This window comes from Amphibalanus amphitrite, unplaced genomic scaffold (genome assembly GCF_019059575.1).
Source record: "Amphibalanus amphitrite isolate SeventyFive unplaced genomic scaffold, NRLGWU_Aamphi_draft 000931F_arrow, whole genome shotgun sequence".
In the NCBI taxonomy this organism is placed as follows: domain Eukaryota; kingdom Metazoa; phylum Arthropoda; class Thecostraca; order Balanomorpha; family Balanidae; genus Amphibalanus; species Amphibalanus amphitrite.
This window is the reverse complement of record NW_024882425.1, coordinates 167,522-180,706: the sequence shown is the minus strand read 5'-3', so window position 1 is coordinate 180,706 and position 13,185 is coordinate 167,522.

Below are 13,185 nucleotides of genomic sequence, written 5' to 3'. Positions count from 1 at the left end.
GGCATAATTTTTACACATTGTCACATTGTGACCAATTTTTTTTTTTTCAAAAGTTACGATAGGTTGGCCGCAAATGACGTCAGAGTGATATCATTTCTGTCATTTTCGACCCAAAAAAGGTTTCGCGGAAGAGCTGTCAGGCCTATAGCTTTGATGATGCAGAAAAATGTTCTAGACATAAAATGTGTAGAATTACCAGGGCTAATATATCGTATTCCCGAAATTTTTAAAAGTTTGGAATTTGACCAACAAATATAACAAACTTGTTTTTAAAAATATAATACCAAAAACATCCCAAAGGTTACCTATTCGATTTGCGAAAAAAGGAATACATGTAATAGCCGCTAACGACTTCTATTCACATACCACATTTTAGATCATCTTTTTTGGCCAAGTTAGAGCAAAAAACTTCGAAATCGCTGACTTCAAATTTTCAAACGCAATTTTTAGCAATTCTAGACCACGTAGTGCAAAACAAAGACCACCATAATACTCCCCGTGACGAGCTGCATCAAATCATCATCCATTTTATGCAAAACTATCAACTTGGAAATTTGACCTTTTTTTACCTGACCTGACCTGACCTGACCTTTTTTTGACATGACCTCCACCAGAAAGTGACCTAAACCGTACCTGCTGGTCTTATAACCAACACCATTGAGTTGGAAATGAAAAATTGACCATAAAACATGCCTCGCACAACCCTAGTAAAGTTGGGTTCATGTGCTGACCCTTGGTGATCTGACCTATGACCTGACCTGGTAGGATCAGTGACCTCTTATAGCAACATATATACTAGGCAACTGACGCCCTATCGCTGATTTTCGACAAAATGCGTTTTACTCAATGTTATAGCGCATTCCCTAGAAGACCCGTAAACGCCAAACGGTGAGACATTTTATCTTTGACCTGACCTGTGACATCATCGGTGACACCGAGGTCAATGAAATTGGATCTACTTCGGCAAATTTGACAGGGCTATCGAACGCTGTTTGAATTTTACGGACCCGTCAAGAAGTTTCGGAGATACGGGGGGGGGGGCAAAAATGTCCCCCCCCCCCCGCCGCGCGGAAGGTGGCTGGGAGGCCCACTGCCTGCCGGGTTAAAGGTAGTGTGCCACCTTTGAAAGATTTCCCATTTTATTTTTCCTAGGATAAGAAGCTTCTGTTTTTACCTAATATCGCAAAAAATAATAATGGGCCTGGAATAGTGCCTTTTTCGCCTAAAAGTTTATCGGTTTTTCGATATGTATAACAACTGTAGTGGGCTGACCTGCAAACAGGCGTCGGCAACAATCGCGAATGCGGCGCACATGTGACAATAAGCAAAGGTCATTATAGAGTTACGACGTACGGGAATGAGTTATCAGCTGTCTAATCGTAGACAACACAATGTCGAGCCTTAAACTGTAAGCCTGTATTGGTATTGTTTCTTTTATTTGGCTGTCGAACACTATTTATGGTTTGAAATATGATTTTATGTAAAATAATTAATATGAAAAAGCCGTCTCTTAAGTTATGACCCCATTTCACCACACGCAAGTGGCAGAAATGACAATGATCAGCTGACGCATTTTTCTTGGCCGAAGTCAGAGCGCGCGGCCCGACGCACCACCACCGCACCACAAAGTATGAGCAGAAGCCGCGCCCAAAGCCAGGGCCCCGGTAACGTGAGGTAGCCGAGTCGGGGCAGCGTGCGCTGACCCAAGCCGGGGCCGCAGCTTTGGGCACGGTCTACCGCATCCCTGCGGGCAGCCCCGGGCTATCACATGACACCGGGAGGACGAGCGGCCCCGGCTTGGGTCAGCGCACGCTGCCCCGACTCGGCTACCTCACGTTACCGGGGGGGCATTCCACGTCAAATCAAACACCGAAATCCGTCATCCCCTTCGATTTTTCTGAAAATTTGTAGGCAGACTGGGCATGGTTCAAAACTGAGTTACGTATAATATTTTCGAAATTTGATAAAGTATCGCTGAGATATATGTCATCGAATATAGCCAAAAATGCCACACATCAATTTTTTTAATGTCTATAACTCTGGTGCCTTTTCTGGTATCAAAATGATATTAACAGGGTCTTGTAGGCAATTGATAAGGCTTTGATTTTTAATAATAAAATTAAATTGAAGTGACCTTGAAATGCATTTGACCTTGAATTAAAACAGAAAAATTTAAATAGCAAAAAACACGTCACCTTCGATTCGGGTAATTTTTACATATTATGTCCGTCACAATGTTCCTAACCATCTGTGAAAAAATTGGAGTGGGCCATTCATAACTCTCGCGGCAAACGCCGTTTTCATGCATCAACATCACGCAACCGCGCGTGACCTTGAAAGACAGTCAAGACATGCTTGCTTGTGTACACTTTCTGAAATGAATGATTGCTGATTAGTGATATCCCAAACTCTGTGAGAATGGAAATACATGGTTATCGTAGTCAAGCACTCAAGTTCCATAGTAAAAGTGTCTCAGGCAAACGGTATTTTGCGGTGAATTTTGAGCCGTGCGGAAATGCATCATGAAGTCAAAAATTCAACGAAAACATTATCACGCAACGATATCTTCACGTCTTTTTATCTTCACTATACGAAAGAATATACATTTTTGAGTATGTATGGGGAATTTCTAGTTAATCCAATAATAAATATGGCAGTTAGAGACCTGCTAAGAGTAACATGTCGCCGGCTGAGGCGGGATCGGCCGACGCGGGAAACGCAGCAATCACAATTTTGTGTTTACACGTTCATATTTCAATTGTTTACCGACAGATTTTCAAAATTCTTACACCATAAGATTGCCTGTACATTTCTTAGTCTTCTCACAAAATTTGACGCGAATCGAACGTAATCAGCGGTAAGGAGCGCGATGTAAAGACGGAACCGTTCCGTTCCGTCCCGGCACAGTCTACAATTCAGGCGGCGGCTAGCGGTCGGCGCCGGCTGCCGAGTCGCCGTGTCGCCGCGGCGACAGGATGTTCACTTTACACCGCTATTACTAGACCAGTTGTGAACCGATTTTCTTCTTGCTTGCACGATGAGATGTGCAATTCAATTTTGGACAGGTAGCTATAATTAATTTCGCATTAATACTATGAGATATTGGCGAAAAACAGGAGGGGTGGGGCGAAATTCACTCTTCCCCCTCCAATGCGCGTGCTAACATACGTTTGCATATGTGCCATTTTCTTCAAAACTTATGAATGGCCCACTCTAATTTTTTCACAGGTTGTTAAGAATATGGTAGGCAATATAATATATGAAAATTAGCTAAATCGAAGGTGACGTGTTTTTTGCTATTTCAATTTTTGTGCTTAAGAACCGAGTTAAGCAAATTTCAAGGTCATATATTTAAGTAGGTGCAATTCTAAACAAATGCTTAAGAAATTACCTAAACAGTAAGGTTTATTTCATTCAAATCAAACAAGTACAACCAAAGTTATGGTCGTTCAAAAATATAAAGATGCAACATTTTGTAAAAATTCGATGCCCTATATTTAGAAGACCTGTGGTCAGAATGTGTAAAAAAACATCGATGTAATGTTCGGGGCGACACAGGAACTCGCTCACAAATTTATAATGAAATCGCTGATGGTAAGGTGCAAAACAGCCGATTTTTGTTCGATTTGACGTGGAATGCCCCCGGGGCCCTGGCTTTGGGCGCGATCTACCGCACCACCTCACAGGCGTGTTCGAAACCGCAGGAGATGATGATGAACGGGTTTATCGAAACTTGATTGGATGAGCCTATCGGTAATAGCGATTTCAGTGTGTGCATTTATTGTTCATAGTGGTGTGAAATGTGGTTGGGGTACGACCGACAACCCGTCGGGGCGAATTTCGCACTGGGGTACTCAAAATTTGAAGAATTTAAGACGTTTCCATGAGTTTTGAGGGTATGGATAAGTTCTAAAAATCCGGTTCTCCTTATCTGGGCCATTAACTCCATACGGTCCAGGAAAGCTGGCACACTACCTTTAAATGGGATGACCAGCAGGTAGCAACTTTCCATTGCGAGAGCATGACCCAGCTTCTGGTATGGTAAGCTCGAATTTGACCACCACGTCCCATGATACCACTTTCAGGTCTATTGTGAAAAAAATCAGTTTCCTCACAAATGAGTATGGAAATAGAGAAACATATTGGCCGTAGCCAGCGCGCCGTTTCCCTTTCATGCCTTGCTCAGCTACACAAAAATGTAATCAGCATCGTGTCAGACAGGAACTTTTCGCATCCCTCACTCAAAAAACTCACCGCCAAGCAGCATTGCCTCGTCGAGAGAGTGCAAAAGCGCTTTAGCTGACAGGGTCCTATTTTTAGTCTTCATAACGGTGATTACCTTCAGTATCACTTTGGTAAGCGCAGCTCAGCCCTCACCTTGACTCTGGACCGCTGCACCTCTGATCCCATCCCAGAATGACGTCTGTACCCGTCAGAGGCGTGGCTCATTTCGGTGTCAGATGTCAAAGGCTCAGCCGCCGGACGGTTCTCCGAAATCGACAGACCACCTAACGGTCAGTTGGGAGAAGGACTACCTTTTCTAGTAAATCGCCAGCTGTCTACTGGCAGTTGAACATATGAGCCCAGTGACGTATTTTGGTGGGATCGGTAGTTGGAAATTGAAGGTTCAACGTTCCGTGCTTCTGACTGAGAGAAGACGTCCAGCTGCTGCACCATGAATAATAGGTTATGTATTCCACTATTGGCGGAGAGATAGATCAGCTGAGCCTTGGATCAGCTTCAGGACAGAGCGAGGATAACAGGTTATGTATTTCAAGAGCACTATTGGCGGAGAGATAGATCAGCTTCAGGGCAGAGCGAGGATGCAGCCTGCTGCAGTACTGTGTCGCACACCATACACAAATAGGTATATGTACATGTTTAATCGCTATGGCTATTACTTGTAGCTAAAGGTATCATGCGTCGTAACAATGCTCATAATGCACTTGTTGAGCTGTCTCATAACACGCACGATGGGCGGGGGTAACGCAACAGACTATAACGAAGTATCTCAGAAACACCTACCAGCGTCGCTAGCTGCACGGCTATGCGATAATAAAACATTACAGTGTGTGAATGGAGAGTGGGGCTATGCGTTACACTTTTTGGTTTTCTGCACTTAGCGGCCAACCTATTGAATGCACGTGTGCCAAATTTGGTCACATGCTTGCTGAGTCAACTTTGAAAGCACATGCAAACTTTCACTTATATACAACAATTCACTTTTATGTGAAAGGCAGAAAACCAAAGCAAGATTTTTGGGGAAAGTTGAAAAATTGTGGGGCAAGTTGATACACAGTGTGGGGTAACATGTTACACTTCTTTTCCGTAGTTTCTTCATCATTACAACGATCCTTGACCGTCTTATCGGAATTGATCGTAAACCTTCATTATGGGTATACAGGGTGTAACGAAATTATCCGGACATCTATTTTTTCGCCATATCTGCTCGCAAAGTTTCTTTTTTAATGTTAGAAGCTGGAAAGTTGGATGAATGCATACCTCTGATAGCTGCTCTCAATTCAGCAGTGACCCTGACCTTGCGAAATGACTCTTGCTCTGAGTAAGAGTCGATTCGCCGACGGGTTCATTTGATAGTTTTCGTTTAAGGCAATGGAGAGAAGGGAGTTCAGTCTCTCGTTTCGTAGTAAGGCTACGTGTTGGTGGCATGGTGGCATGAGCCAGAAGCTGGTCTGTCAGCAGCTGGACATCAGCAGCAGCCAGTAGCACATCTGCCTGAGACGTAATAAGCTTGGACTTGGTGGCAGACTCAGCCCGGCCTCGATCGCGAAGGGCGCCCTTTGCCAAGTGGTGAGGAGAGTTGTCAGGATAGCGACAAGGAAACGGCACCAATTAATCCGCAAACTGACTCGAATTCTTACTAAGGCAGATAATAAGAGGTCCCACATCATGATTCACCGTTACCCGCCCTTTAGCTTGGTTTTACTGCTCTTCAAAGTGAAAAGCCAATGAAATTGACGGGAAAACAACCAGTCCACCACGTTTGGCCTCAGGCCAGGGCGTGTCCACTGGTCGAAGGAAGACATGAATGAGCTGGCCTGGTCAGATGGGAAGCTGTTCGAGCTGCGATGTCCGTTGAGCCGTCAAATCGGCCATGTGTGGGCTGCCAGCAGCTCAAACATGCCGGCCGTCGCCGGCGTCAAACATCCGGCCAAAATTCAGACCTGGAGCATGTTCAGCTGCTGTGCAATATTCAAGCTGTTCATGACGCCACAGAAAACCACTATCAGTGACGAGTATTACCGGCGCAACATCATGGCTAGCGATTGGTTGGAGCCACTGAACCAGACGGCACAGGAGGGCTCGGTTTCTGAACGCGTACTGATGCCTGATTCAAGTCGCACAGTCTTCATGCGGGGCGGCGCACCACCTTCAAGTCCCTAGCAGTATGAGACGTGATGCCGAAAGGACCTATTGTTCTTCTGGGCTAACGGGCTATGGCTTGGAAATAGTTCCCATCCCAATTCCATCGATATCTTATGGACTATTGTCCAGCAGGAGATGAATGAGGGGACACCCGCCACCAGCGCCGCCCAGCTGTGGGCACAGGTTAGTAAGGCGCTGCTCTACATGAAACCCACTGTGCTGGAAAACCCAGTGGCTGGAATGCTCCAGAAATTTGTACCTGCGCTCTTATGAAAGGTGGCTACATAATCATTCAAAAGGGAAAATATCAGATTGTCTTGCTTCTTAATTACAGCGCGACGAAAGGTGTCCGGATAATTTCGTTACACCCTGTACACTAAAGTCTAAACATGCTTTCCTTCTTATTGGAAGGCAGGGGCAATAAAGCATACAGCATTGCTGAACTGCACAGGCATGAAAAGGTTCATCAAATATGGCTAAATTTCTTATTTGCCCTTACTGCGACACCGAGGGCACAATGCATTGCCATACTGACAGAACTTTGATTTTCTGCACGAAATTTATGCCCAGGTAAAATGGTGCACGCTACAAGTATCTTTGTGCAGTCATCTTTAAACATGCCCCGGCCCTGCGTCGGCCGACTTTCACACGATTAAATTTAAATGTTTGTTTTCCCGAAGAGGCTAGTGTTTTTCACTTGATAATCTTACAAAAGAAATGATCACTTCATTTTGTGAACATGCATTCAACAATCTTACACGAATAACCTTGACAAAAATCGAGCCAAAGTGTTGACTAGCAAAAAATACTTTTGGTGTCACAACTTACCCCGGTGCGCCTACAGGGCGACTTGGCGTTCCACCAGGTCTGAGCCTGCAGTGACATGTAAAACGTTCGCAACCTTTCTGCTATCGTAAATATTGGCGCGATATCAAGAGCATTTTTAAAGATATTTGCTTTGTAACAACTTGCCCCTGTAACAAATAGCCCCACTCTCCCCTATCATAAAACCTCAGCTAGAGATGAAGGATGTGCAGCAGTCAGCACTGTAATTCTACGCTGCGGTAAGCTGTTCTTACACTCTCTTGCAAATGAATTATAGTAGGCCTATACCGTACTTATGGCTCCCTGCATAGTGTGCAGCTGAGTTGACGGAATTCAATTCATGAAATAATTGACATTTTGTGACATAAATTCATTTTACCCGCGGATAGCGGCGGAACGAAAACGTATGGGAATGTGGTGTAAGTTGAGCCACATTTTCTTCCATACGACGTCTTGATTTTGACACCATGCTACGGAAAGCTCAAAATTAATTCATAGGTATAATAGCTTGGTCCCCTGCTTGCACTCACTTACTTCCCAAGACATTTAGCAATTTCTTATAAGAAATGTTCATAAAATAAAGAATAGTTAACATAGGTAATACACGTTAATCATTTTACCCCATGGGTGCGGTAATATGATCCATCCCACGGGATAAATTGATCAATTGGCTCTGTTATAACCGTTTTAATTACACCAATTTTGAAACTTATCGTAGGGCATGATTCATGTGGGCTTTGTGGACCCCCCCCCTCGCCAGTCACTGGCGCTATGAAAATTACCCTAGTCATGCGTGGGTTTACACGTTCGGCGAGTTTTTGGTTTGGATCTGTTCAGCCCGGCCATACCTGGTTGCGTTTGATGTTCCCCGCCCAGTATCCATGTATCCGTCTGGCCTCAGAGCGCTCTCTGCGTGTCACCTGCGCACACAGCTCGGGCAACTCGGACCGCCCAGAAGACGTGTTTATGGTTGGCCGCCGGCTCGGCCGCCGTCTGCCGGTCAGTCAGTTTGTCCGTCCCGGTCCGTCTGTATCTGTCTGTCCGTCTGTCTCTATCTGTCCGGCTGTATCTGTGTCTGTGTGCCGTCTGTCCGTCCGTCCGTCCGTCCGTCTGATCTGTGTCTGTGTGCCGTCCGCCTTAGCCGACCCACGGCGGTGAGGCGGACCAACAGCCCCCGACCAACCGGGTCATTGCCAAGGTATGCTGACATAAGTCCGGCACCAATAGGCCCCGGTCAAGGCCCACTGGTGGGATATCACTGCTCGGCAGCAGCTCAGCCGTTTTAAGCCGCCGGCTTTTTAGAACAAATGCTCGAGAACACCGGAAGGACATCATCATTGCGTGTTTGTGGTTGGAAAATACAAGCGAGATAGTGCAGTGAAGCTGGAAAAGGACCAAGCATAGTAGTGCAGTCAGCTAAACAGTCTGTCTCTGTCCTCATGGAGCGGACATTCCGGCCTCATGTAACGGGCAGGCACTTAGGTACTCTGACAGCCACATTTTACCGTCTATAAGTGAATGGATGGTCACCAGTAGGTAAGTGAAGTTAGGACTGCGATAGGTGTGGATTGAACTTGAATGAAACTAGAACTGAAATCTCAGAATGGCCAAACAAAACGTGTCTTAACCCTCGCCCGTATTGGTGTTTTTCCAGCCGCGAACGTATAAGGGGGGGGGGGGGTCCGTTGGACCCCCCCTTGCCGTTTCGCCCCTGATCGAGCTAGAGCTTCGCGGAAAAAAAACGAGGGTGTTGCCCGTGACGAGAGGAAGCCGATGATACCCAATTTTAAGGTCCTGGGTCATTGGTTGACCTTGCAGGTCAGGTCTGACCTTGCAGGTCAGGTCAATAACCCCAAAGGCGGGAAAATCGGGACCTGTTAGAACGTCGTAAAGTGTGGCTGTTATGGGGTTTTTCGGGGTGCTGATCACGAATATTATGTTAGTTTTGATCACAGATGATGTCTTCATGTATTTAGTCCAGGTCGGGTCAGGTCAGGTGTGGGACCGATTCCCTTCTTCCATATCATGATAAAGAGAGTACACGTTCAAGCTTTGTTACATAGAAATAGCCGTCACTTTCCCCACGTGTCGGCACCGTCCACCGACCCGGCGGGTCGGCGGACCGGTCCTTCATTGTGCAACCACCCTGCATATAACGCACAGGCACTGGCGAATCAGAATCAGAACCACAGTTGCAATACAAGTCTCGGCCCGCTCAGTCGTCTCTCCTATCCGCGCCTCCGCGACATAATGGTGGCAGCGGCGGTCGAGGGGACTTGTGCCCCTCACCACGGACCCCAGCCTCTACATCTGCACTGACATCGCAGACTGGTTAGTCCGTGCTCCGTGACGGTGTATCGCCCCTACGTCACGTCATCGACTAGGGAGCTGACCATCCTGGACTCGTCAGACGTCATCGTCCAGCAGCACCGTCTCCAGTGAGTAGCTCTGCCCAGCAAGACTATCTGCCCTGCGGCAAGGTCATCAGCTACCCTGGACTATTACGGAGCCCGCCGACAGCGCACGGCTCATCAGCCCGCGCCGTCCTCCTCAGCATCATCGAGTGATGGACACCACCTTGCTGAAGGACTCAAGCTCGGAGGAGAGAAAATAAAACAAAAACTTCAACGCTAAATTCAAGACAAATTGGCACCGAAATCAAGCAAATTCACCCATTATGAACTTTTGCTGTATTTTCGTCAAAAAAGTGACAGTGAAATTGTGCTGTGAAATTTATTTTAACTTCGATGTGTTTCAAAAACCGTACTGTTTCATTATCCGTTTTCGTCAGTGTTCTGTCGTTTGTTGCACTTCATTGTGGTTGCTCACCCCAAAATTTACGGAGAAGTTGCAAGTGCATTTAAATTTTGCCTGCACTTTGCCGTGTCATTTTGACACTAGTAAACGTAAAAAGAGCCTGTTCTCAAAGGTATGAACATTCAAATACGTTAATCGTCGTCAATTCACTGAATTTATATTGTGTTGATATTCGGCCAGAGATGCCGAGGGCCATGGAGATGCCCAGGGACGGTCCCCGCCAAGAGTGCGGAGGGATCGCCCGGTAGTAGGTGTAATTGTCACGAAACTTACTTATCTGTTCATACCATTTTGTGATACGCTCATATGGAAATTTCTTTCTCCGTCAGCTAAACGTTTCCTCTCTTTGTTATGATCGCTTCGGTTCCCTACGCTTCCCTGGGGGAGGGAAGATAATGTGGGACCGATTCCCTTCTTCCATATCATGATAAAGAGAGTACACGTTCAAGCTTTGTTACATAGAAATAGCCGTCACTTTCCCCACGTGTCGGCACCGTCCACCGACCCGGCGGGTCGGCGGACCGGTCCTTCATTGTGCAACCACCCTGCATATAACGCACAGGCACTGGCGAATCAGAATCAGAACCACAGTTGCAATACAAGTCTCGGCCCGCTCAGTCGTCTCTCCTTCCGCGCCTCCGCGACACAGGTCAGGTCTACCAGTAAGCGTATTCGTAGTAGGTGGCAACCGCCTCTGACAGCTTCGTAACATGTTACGAAGGCACCAAAACTACTTCGTAAATGTTCATATGGTTGCTAAATTCGAATTCAGCTCCAAAAACTGGCCTAGAAACATGTAAAACTCGAAAAAGTAAACCGAGGTCATCAAAGGTCAATGACCTGACCTGACCTTCAGGTGACCTTGACACCCACCCTAATGCATGGGGGCAACATCATATCACATGTTTGAACGCTTGAAACCACGAAAAGACTGCAAACGCGCGGCTAATGCGAGCCGACATACGCCGAATCGCGATTCCAGCCAAACATGGTCTCGAAAAGTAGGTCACAGGTCAAAGGTCATTTGGGTCAGGGTCATGAAATTTTCAGGGTAGGTGTGAAATTGATGAACGCGAGGGTACTGAAAGTTTCGTCGCGATCGGCCGCTTTTTACGCGAGATATTCGCGAAAAACCATGGGGGGTCCGTTCGACCCCCCCCCCCCCCCTATACGGGCGAGGGTTAAGCTGTAACTTTCCCTGTATTTCAGTTGATACAAGTATAATAACACGGAACAAAAATGATAGACGAACGCGTTTCGGCTAAATCGCCGTCATCAACGTCAACGCGTTCGTCTATCATTTTTGTTGCGTGTTATTATATGTAACTTTCCCATTGCCTATCCAATCTCCACATCCAACTATCGACGCCACGGTATTCTGGGCCTCTCGGTTTGTAGGGGTCCTGGGGGTCCACCTGCAGTTCTGCAGATACTCACTTACACTGAGGCGCAGCCTCGTACATTAAATGTTGAACAATGAACATCCAACAGGAAAACTTTTAACATAATCAACGCATTAGATAATCAGCTACCCATTCGCCCATACAACATGCTCACTGCAACAAAATTAGACGGCCTCTGAGTGACACAACAAAACAATTGAGCTTGGACGCAGAACTAGGACAAGCAAACCCCAATGCCACGCGAAACTGACATTTACAGTTTTCCCGATAACGTCTGTGTGATATTCCAAGTAATATCACATGAATTATCGTCAAGGGGCCGGTAATAAAAGGAACAGTCACCATTGTGAAGTCGTCACCTCAGTCTTACGGCGGGCTATGCGGGGTTTTCCCGCCCTGTACCGCAGCGTTTGACCGCTCTCATGGCACATGTCAGCTGTCTTTGTTATCCCCAGTCTACAGATGTGTGTCACAGGAATTATTCCAAAGAGGGACGTAACAGCTGTAATGATACAGGGCGCAACAATGATCACGTCGGAAGACTGTTTTCAAATGATGACCCTTTGCCTTACAGCTGTACGGCTACTGTTGCCTTTTATATATGTCATACCTACTTGTGATGCAGTGTATGTACAAACCAACCAGGATGAAGCACACCTCATATTTACATAGTCTGACGCCATTGATAAGGTTAGGTACTCGTTCTATCGCACGTTATTGCAAGTGCGAGTATGTTGCATCAAATGTGCGTGATAATTTTATTTTACCTTGACCATATTTTAATGCCCATTACCTTCTTTACCTGAAAATCCGCGATTAGAGTGACGGCGTTCACCGCAAGGCGACGGAGCCTTCCTGCGAACCTATCGCGTGCTCTGGTGATTGGCAGCCGCCATGGCCAGGTCAGCGGTCGCTGACGTCATCGGCTGATCGGTGACGTCACCTGTGATCAGCCGGTGGTCGATGGAGATCACATCAAGACAACCATAGTCGGCACCTACAGCAGGTGAAAGCTTAGCCGCCGAGATAGTGATTCGATCGCAGAATACCTGGTACTTGCCTTCGCCTTCGAAGTAGAGATTATCCGCCACCCAGCCACCACCCAGGCCCAGTTATTGAATGACTGGATGAATGACCCAAGAATGCCTGGCCGCAGTGGGTTTGACGAGTTACGCGTGCACGCAGCCTTCTACAGAACGTATAACAGCATCAAATTCGTCACCGTTTGTGCGTCATCGCTAAGGTTTCACCGAGAGCGGGGGCGGCCGGTGCGCAGCAGCTGCGGCGAATCGTGCGCACAACAGGAGTCGCTGGGATTACCTGCCGTCAACACGGAGCCCAGATTATAAACATCACCGACGTAACCTGGGGCAACTGGAAAACGGCATCGTTTTCATCCGAGCCTGCTGGCCTGAATTATAAACCAGTAAACACATCGGTGGACCATAAACTTGAATGTGTACAAGTCTATAATAAAATGCCGCCATGAAAATACACCGGGTGAGAAGCTTTCCATTTTATGTCGTTTATTTTTTTCTTCAAATTCCTATCAAATACATTTTGTATACAATTAAATCAACGTTTTTATCGAGCGTTCAACAGCACAAGTGGGCCGGAGTTCCCCATGCTGCATTAATTGCTGTCTCACGATTTAGGGAAAACTGCACCATGACAGGACGGTGGGATGTTTTAGCACCCGCGGGACCGGTTCGTATTCTGCTGTGTCATTCTCAGGACGTCAGCAAAAGTCGGC